Consider the following 8,640-nt stretch of genomic DNA (forward strand, 5'->3'; position numbering starts at 1 on the left):
GGCTTATGGCCTTCTTAGGTCTTTATGGAATATGCATACAGCCCTACGTGTGCTCATAGACTTAGAGATTACCAACAAAACCCTCCATGAACATGGCATTCCTCAGCCTTTCCTTTTAAATGTTTTCATTAAACTATGTTTGCCCCAGCTATTATCATCACCTCGCATAGCTACAGAGTTTAACTATCACTGGTTATTTCCAATAAATGCCCCTAGATAAAGGCTGTTCACATTGGGTGATCTCTCATTCAGGTCAAATAAAGATATGCATTGCAAGTGGAATTTGCAAAGAAACTTCCAGATAGTTTAAATAATTACATTTCTCTAAAAATGGGACTTTGAAATACCTCCAAACCCATTCTGACTCCTCCCATTGCTGCTAGGCTGCCAGTCTTCACCATAATTATAAGTTGTTGGTTGTCAAGATTTCCGTGGAGCTTAGGAGAGGAAGATGGGATTGGCGTAGGTCAAAATGCCACAAAGCTTGTTGTTCTTACTGAGATTCAGCCATTTTCCTTGAATAAATGTTCCCTGGATTGTTGCAAATCTTTGGTTAATTTCCTGAGTTCTAAAAAAAGTTTATTTTGACTATATTTACCAGTATTTTCACTACTCTTATGTAGAAGAGGACATTTGAGGTCCATACTCTGATATTCTCAATAATGTCACTCTCATATTTTGAGATTTTAAATAATGAAATAAATTTATGACCTAATAGTACATATTACATAATTTATAAATGAAAAGTTCCCTTGTTTTTCTTCTGCTCGTCAATTGTACATTTCATTTCTCATGTGTACCTCCCCTAGAAAGAGGGAAAAGAAAAGCAAAGGATATAAAACTTTATCTTTCACTTTCCCTGTGTTGCTGTGGCAAAGAATTTCACAAAGATAGAGTTGAGTCTGATGACTAAATGAGAGATTTGAATTATCTTTATGTGTAATTTTTATGTTAATTATATCCTTTGTCATATTTTTAAAGTATTAGAGGTATCATACATATAATATCTGCTAAGATACAGGTTAGTCAAAAATGGTTAACTCAACTTTCAATTTTCAAGTAATACAAGGAATGCAGGAAAAAGCTAAATGAGGAAATCTGGTCCAGATTTTTCAATAAGTCAGTGTCATTAAAAAAGGGATTGTGCTAGTTTAAAAAGACACTTAAAATATATAGCAACCAGATGTAATATGTGGGTTTAGATTAGATACTGCATTGGACAAACCAACTATAAAGAACATTTTGTAGAATTGGGTATTATTGAATATAACCTGGGTATAGGTAGGACAAAAATTTACTGAAAAAGAAAATAGAAATCATTAATTGGGAAAAATAACTCACAAAATGATATTTACAGTATAGTATCAATTAAGTAAAAAATATGCTTAAGAAAAATCTAGAAATATAAAAACTAAAGTAGTTAAGTATGAGTAAAAAATATGCTTAAGAAAAATCTAGAAATATAAAAACTAAAGTAGTTAAGTATGATTATTGTTGGGTGATAGAAATTTGATGTTAGGGGCAGCCCAGGTGGCTCAGCGGTTTAGTGCCGCCTTCAGCCCAGGGCCTGATCCTGGAGTCGGGATCGAGTCCCACATCTGCATGGAGTCTGCCTCTCCCTCTGCCTGTGTCTGTGCCTCTCTCTCTCTCTCTCCTCTCTGTGCTTCTCATGAATAAATAAATAAAATCTTAAAAAAAAAAAAAAAAGAAATTTGATGTTAATAGTTCTCATTTTTACCTATATAACCTACATCTCTATATTTTACATGTACTATTTTTTAACACTTTAAAACATCTTTCTTAGAATAGCAGATTTATCTCATGTTCTTACATGAACAACATGCATTTTACGACGTTCACTTCCAAAAATTCCCACAAATATACCTACATTATGCAAGACATACCTTCTCCACAGCACATGAGTGAGACTCTTCATAAATCCCATTATGCTTTTGGTAGTATAATCTGTATGGATTTTAAGGCAATATTACAAATAACATCAGGCATCTTTGTTACTAGCTAAAGAATTCACTTAATTTGTGGGGTGCCTGGGTGTCTCTGTCAGTTAAGTCTCTGCCTTATGCTCAGGTCATGATCCTGGGGTCCCGAGGTCCTGGGATCCAGCTAGGTCTCAGCAAGACATCTGGTCTGCTTCTCCTTCACCCTCTGCCTCTCTCCTTGGCTTGTGCTTGCTTTTTCTCTCTCTGAAATAAATAGATAAATAAAAATCTTTTTTTAAAAAAGAATTCACTTAATTTGTAAGAAGTTTTGGCCTCCTTTGCCCACATCACAAAATATTTCATTTAAAGGATGCCCCTCAAGTGTTTCTATCACATTCAACCAAAGACGCACAGTGTCCTTTACTGTCTGAGAGCCATAGACACAACTATCACAACAGCTATTTTTTTTTCTTCAAGTTTTTATTTAAATTCCAGTAAGTTAACCAACAGTGTGATATCAGTTTCAGGAGTAGAATTTAGTGCTCATCACAAGTGCCCTCCTAACACCCAGCACCCATCTAGCCCATCCCCTAGGCCACCTCCCCTCCAGCAGCCCTCAGTGTGTACTCTATAGTTAAGAGTCTCTTTTCTGGTTTGCCTCTCTTTTTTTTTTTTTTTTCCTCCCTATGTTCATCTGTTTTGCTTCTTAAATTTCACATATGAGCAAAGTCACATGGTATTTGTCCTTCTCTGACTGACTTACTTCACTTAGCATCATACATTCTAGCTATACGAGCAGCTGGGCGGCTCAGTTAGTTAAGCATCTAACTCTTGATTTGGGCTCAGGTCATGATCTCAGGGTTGTGAGATCGAGCCCCAAATCGGGCTCTGCACTTTCCCTTTCCCTTTGCCCTTCCTCCTACTCTTTCTCTCTCAAATAAATAAATCAATCCATCCATCCATTTATCTTTAAAAAAAAAAAATACACTCTAGCTCCATCCACACAACAGCTGTTCTTAACAAAAGCCTCATTAAATGTTAATTCCCTGTTACCCATCTTCTGAGGAGTTACTAATGAATTGAGTTACAGATTAGTTTCCTACTTGGACAATGGGGATGATAGTTTCACTTATTCAGTACAAAACACTTGAAGTTATCCTTGATCTCTCCTTTTCTCTTATACTTCATTAAAGCCACTGCTAACATCCTGGCCCAAATCATCCCCTTCCTTTGCCTGGATTACAATAGGCTGCAAACAGGTTTTCATGCTTCTATTCCTTGCTCCACCATAACCTAGACTCAGTACAGCAGCCAGGATGATTCCTTTAAGAGGACCTCAGCATGGAGTAAGTCAGACTCAAAGCCCATAATGACTCCTCACTTCACATAAAACGCAAAGGCTCACAAAAACCTTCAAGGCTCTTGATCTCGTGTCCCATTATCTCTTCCTCTGTCTCTCCTGCTATTTCCCCCAGCACTTATACCTCCTCAGCCACACTAATTTTTCTTGCCATTCCTTGAAAATATTTAGCACACTGCTCTCAGGGGCATCTGCACGTGCCACTGCAGCTTGGCTGGAACGCTCTTCCTCTCGATAGCCACTCTAACTTTTGCAAGTCTTTGCTCAAATGTTGTCTTCTTAAGGAGGCTTACTTCGATCACTTTTTTAAATTGCAAGCTGCCTCTCACCCCCTCCTTCCTGATTCCTCTTTCTCCTATTTTTATTTATTTTCCATAGTGTTTCCTTTCCATGGCCTTTTACCAGAGATCAGGCATAATGTTTTACAAAGACAAAAGGGTCAATTTATCAGGAAGGCATAATAATAATAATAATAAAAAGTATACGCTTGTTACAAGCTTTCAAATACCTGAAGCAAAAACTGACAAAACTGAAAACATATAAATCCACAATCACAGTTGGAGATTTAAACACCTCTCTCTCAATCATTGACAGAGCAAGTGCAAAAGAAATCAGTAAAAGAAAATAGAACATCTGCATGATGCTTACCCAATGCTACAGCCCAAGCTGCAGAATTCACATTCTGTCCCATCTGGTGCACATGGGTTGCCATCAACATTGGCCGTGTGCTGGGTCGTAAAATGAAAGTCACAATTGGGGCAGCCCTGGTGGCTCAGTGGTTTAGCGCCATCTTCGGCCCAGGACATGATCCTGGAGTCCTGGGATGGAGTCCCATGTCGGGGTCCCTGCATGGTCCCTGCATGGAGCCTGCTTCTCTCTCTGCCTGTGTCTCTTCCTCTGTGTGTCTCTCATGACTAAATAAATAAAATCTTTTAAAAAAATTTTAAAAATAAATAAAAGTCACAATAAATTTCAAAAGTTTGAAAAATCTGAACACAATGGAATTAGAAATCATTAACAACTGCTATCTATAAAATTCCTCCCATTTGGAAAGTTAATAGCATACTTCTAAATAAATAAAAGAAGGAATCGTAGAAGTCAAAAAGTATTTTTGAAATAAATAATGAAATAATATCAAAATTTGTGGGATGAAAATGAAGCAGTGGTTTAAGGGAATTTTTATCTTTTGATGCATATATTAGAAAAGAAAAAAGGCTTAAAATCATTTATCTAAATTTCCACCAATAAGAAGCTGGTAAATAAAGAGCAAATTGGGGGCACCCGGGAGGCTCAGTGGTTGAGCGCCTGCCTTTGGCTCAGGGCTGATCCCCAAGTTTTAGGATGGGGTCCTGCATCAGGCTCCCCACGGGAGCCTGCTTCTCCTGCTGCCTATGTCTCTGCCTCACTGTGTGTCTCTCCTAAATAAATAAATAAAATCTTTTTTAAAATAAAATAAAATAAAGAGCAAATTAGGGGCACCTTGGGTGGCTCAGTCGGATAAGAGACGGACTCTCGGTTTTGGCTCAGGTTATATCAGGTTCCTGGGGGCCAGTAAGTCCCAAATCAGTCTCCACATTCAGCAGGGAGTCCTCTTGAAGATTCTTTCCTGCTGCCCCACCCACTACTCGCATGTTCACGCACGTGCTCTCTCAAATAAGTAAAAAAACTTTGTTTTAAAAGAGCAAATTACACACAAGGTAGAAACAAAGAAAATAAAGAGAAGAGGCAAGAGTCAGTGTCATGTAACAAACAAGGGAGAAAGGCAAAGTTGGTTCTTTGAAAAATTTAATAAATTCATAATCCCCTATAATAAGTGATAAAGAAAAAAAAAGGGGGTTACACAAATTACTAATATTAGTCATGAGAGATAGGCCATGAATGCAGATCCTGTAAACCCAAGTATAAGGAGTCCCTTTCCTGGCACCATGCTCCCTCTGCTGCTGCTCCTCTGCCCTGGGCAGTTTGTCCCTGCTCCCAAAACAATGTTCGCCTACCACTGGCAGCTGCGAATGCAACCCTCAGGAATGCCCCCCCAGCCCCAGACTGCACTGCTACTCAGAATTAGCTCCACACATGAATTTTGGTCATAAAATTTCTCCGCTCATAACATATTTCTGAAGCCTACTAATTTATCAACATTATACCTTCAGGGCTATTATTCTAATTTTGTAAACTGAACGTAATTGGTGTCCTATGTGGCTCAGTCATTACACTGAGTTACATTCAAGGAAGCATGATTCATAAGTCAAAAAGGTTTTAGAATAAGAATTCCAAGCTTTATTTGTCTCTGCCAAAGAACATCAAAAAAAATATTCCACAACATAAGCTGTATTAGTATTTTTCAAAACAACCTTTTCTCTCTCGTACCCTGGATCCCAAAGTTTCCCAAACTTTTCTCCATGTTCCAGCTCTGGTACCTTTGCTCCATAACTTGTATGTTTACCCTGTACTACCACAGCATCCTTGATAGAAAATCTTGCCACTAATTGAATTTAAATTCACACACACACACACACACAAAAATTAAAAAGTCTTGCTATTTCTGCATCACACTGGACCAGTAAGAGTAAACAACAGGATTTGATAACTTCCTGGTCCTCCCTTGAGCAGAAAGGAGTGAAACATAGAGGACTTTCAAGAATGTGATTCTTTTATTCTGACTCCATCTCGAGAAATACTGAAGATTTTCTGAAGAACAAAATTCAATACTTTCTTATCCTCTCCAGTTGGCAAAAAACAAAGAAGATAATTTTGATTTTTTATTTGTCCCTAATTTAAAATATTCAAAGGTTTTTATAAGAAAAATCTAAAGAGGGAAGGAGGGACTTCCAGATTTGGGAGTTCCCTAAGCATTTGTAGTAGACTTAAGTGGGCACGATTCTCCCCATTCCCATATAGATACACACTCATTTGCAATAGGACTTTGCTGCTCCTCCCATTGAAGTAGTCTGCCCCTATCCTTTGAATCTGGGCTTGGATATGTAACTGCTTTGGAAAATGGGACATTAACAAATATGGCAAACCATGACTTAGAGTGGGTTTGCACATTGGGACTTTCTCTCTTGCTGTTCTTGCTACTCTCACGTAAATAAGCTTGGGCTAGCCTGATGGATGATGATGAGGGACATATAGCCTAATCATTCCCATGACCCCCGCCAAAGACTGCCAACTGCCAGACATGTCAGAAAGGCTGTTTTAGATCATCTAACCTCCAGCTGACCCATCAGCTGACCATGGATGTGTGAGCCAACCAGACAGAGATCAGCCAAGTTAAGCCAGATCAGAATAGCCCAACCAACTAATCATGAGCTAATTAAACATGTTTCAAGCCATGAAGTTTTGGGGTGGCATGTTATGCAGCAAAAGCTAACTGAAACAGCATTGAAAATTATTCACTCTTGGGATCCCTGGGTGGCGCAGCAGTTTAGCGCCTGCCTTTGGCCCAGGGCGCGATCCTGGAGACCCGGGATCGAATCCCACATCGGGCTCCCGGTGCATGGAGCCTGCTTCTCCCTCTGCCTGTGTCTCTGCCTCTCTCTCTCTGTGACTATCATAAATAAATAAAAAAAATTAAAAAAAAAATTATTCACTCATTTTCCATGATTAGTTCAACAGGTATCTATGTGTGTAAAGCCCTCTGCTAAGCTCAGGAATCCAAAGTCAAGTAAGACATGGTTTCTACCTAGAATGACCCACAAGTGTACAGATACCAGCAAATAGATAAGAGCAGTACAGTGTGATAAATACTGAAAAGAGGTACAAGTGAAAAAGGGGGGGCAAAGATCATAGACAAGAGTGATTCAAGGGCTTGGGAGGATCTAGAAAAAAACAAGTGACATCAGAAATGGATCCTCACCAATGAACCAAGGTTTTACCAAACAAAGAAGTTGGGGGAGGGCATTCTAGACAAAGGAAAGGTATAAATAAAGGCTGAGAGACCCAAAAGTATATTCTGTGTTTGGGAAATGGTGCAGGAATATAGCCTACAAGGAGATGGAATAAGAAGTGATGATTAAGGAAATATGGTCAAATGATGTATTTGGTAATAAGTCCTATTATAATATCATAAAATTAACAAGAAATCATTAAGTGAAAAATCACAACAAAGTTATTACAGTAGAAGTTATTGCAATTATTTTCCTTCTTCTGATTCTCTTTGACTTCAGACCCTGTTGCAGTGGGTAAAGCTACTGCACTGCAAGTCTCCTCATCTACTGTTTATTCTGATCCTTTAGTTCACACCATCAACCTCATTCAGTTAATTGATAAAGTTTTTTTTTTTTTTTTAAGATTTATTTATTATTTGAGAGAGAATCTCTGCCTAAAGCATTTCCTTCTCTGGAACTTCTCCATTTGTCCGTGTGTCTGGCATAGTTACTAGATTTTATGAGAAGGGCAGGAGGGGAAGGGAAGGAAGTAGGCATTCCCTGTGTAGCCTCAGTCACAACCTTCCAGAATCAAGCCTCCACTACGCCTGGCATGAGTGCTCAATAAATGCTTGTTGAATGAACAAAGTGACAAATTCAGCTTTCATTTCTCCAAATATCAAATGAGACCCTAAACAATCATTAAAGTATCTACCAATCCCAAGATTCAAATGTTTCTCCCACAAGATAATACAAAAGAATACAAAATGTATACAATGGTTCAATTTATTAATTTAGTCTTATGTAATACATCACTGTATTTACTCTTTAAAAGAAACACAACGTATAAAACTATAAAAAATGATCCTGAAAATTATACAAATTGTTTTCAAAGCATGATTTTAAAAACAGACCTTTAAAAAATGTGATTGAAATGTTCCCCAAAGAATCATAAGGTAAAAGGTGAAAGATGAACATTGACACTAAAGCCAATTGCTCAGTTCAAATTGTATTAGTAAATTGTGATGAATTACAACTTTATTTCTGCTGCCGTTAGCAGTATTTCGGTTATGGGATTCATGAATTTCATTAGGACTTTAAACTGAATAAATTTGTCACATTACTAATGCTGTAAATTAATTCATAACTTGAGCATTTCACAAAACTTGAGAGCAAGGTGCTTTTTGGCTTTGGTAATAACTGCAAATTACTCCCGCTTTGTAATTGTGGTTAAATACATACAACATAAAACTTACCATTTTAAGGTGTACAATTCAGCAGCATATTTAGTCATTCACAATGTTGTATAATCAACACTATCCTGTTCTAAAATATTTTCATCACTAAAACAAAAGCAGTTCCCATTAGCAATCACCTCCCACTATCCCCACTCCTCCCCGCCTGCCCTTAGCAACCATTAATCTGATTCCTGTCTCAATGGATTTACCTATTCTGGATATTTCACATAAATGGA

This window comes from Canis lupus, chromosome 1 (genome assembly GCF_011100685.1).
Source record: "Canis lupus familiaris isolate Mischka breed German Shepherd chromosome 1, alternate assembly UU_Cfam_GSD_1.0, whole genome shotgun sequence".
NCBI classification, from domain to species: Eukaryota; Metazoa; Chordata; class Mammalia; order Carnivora; family Canidae; genus Canis; species Canis lupus.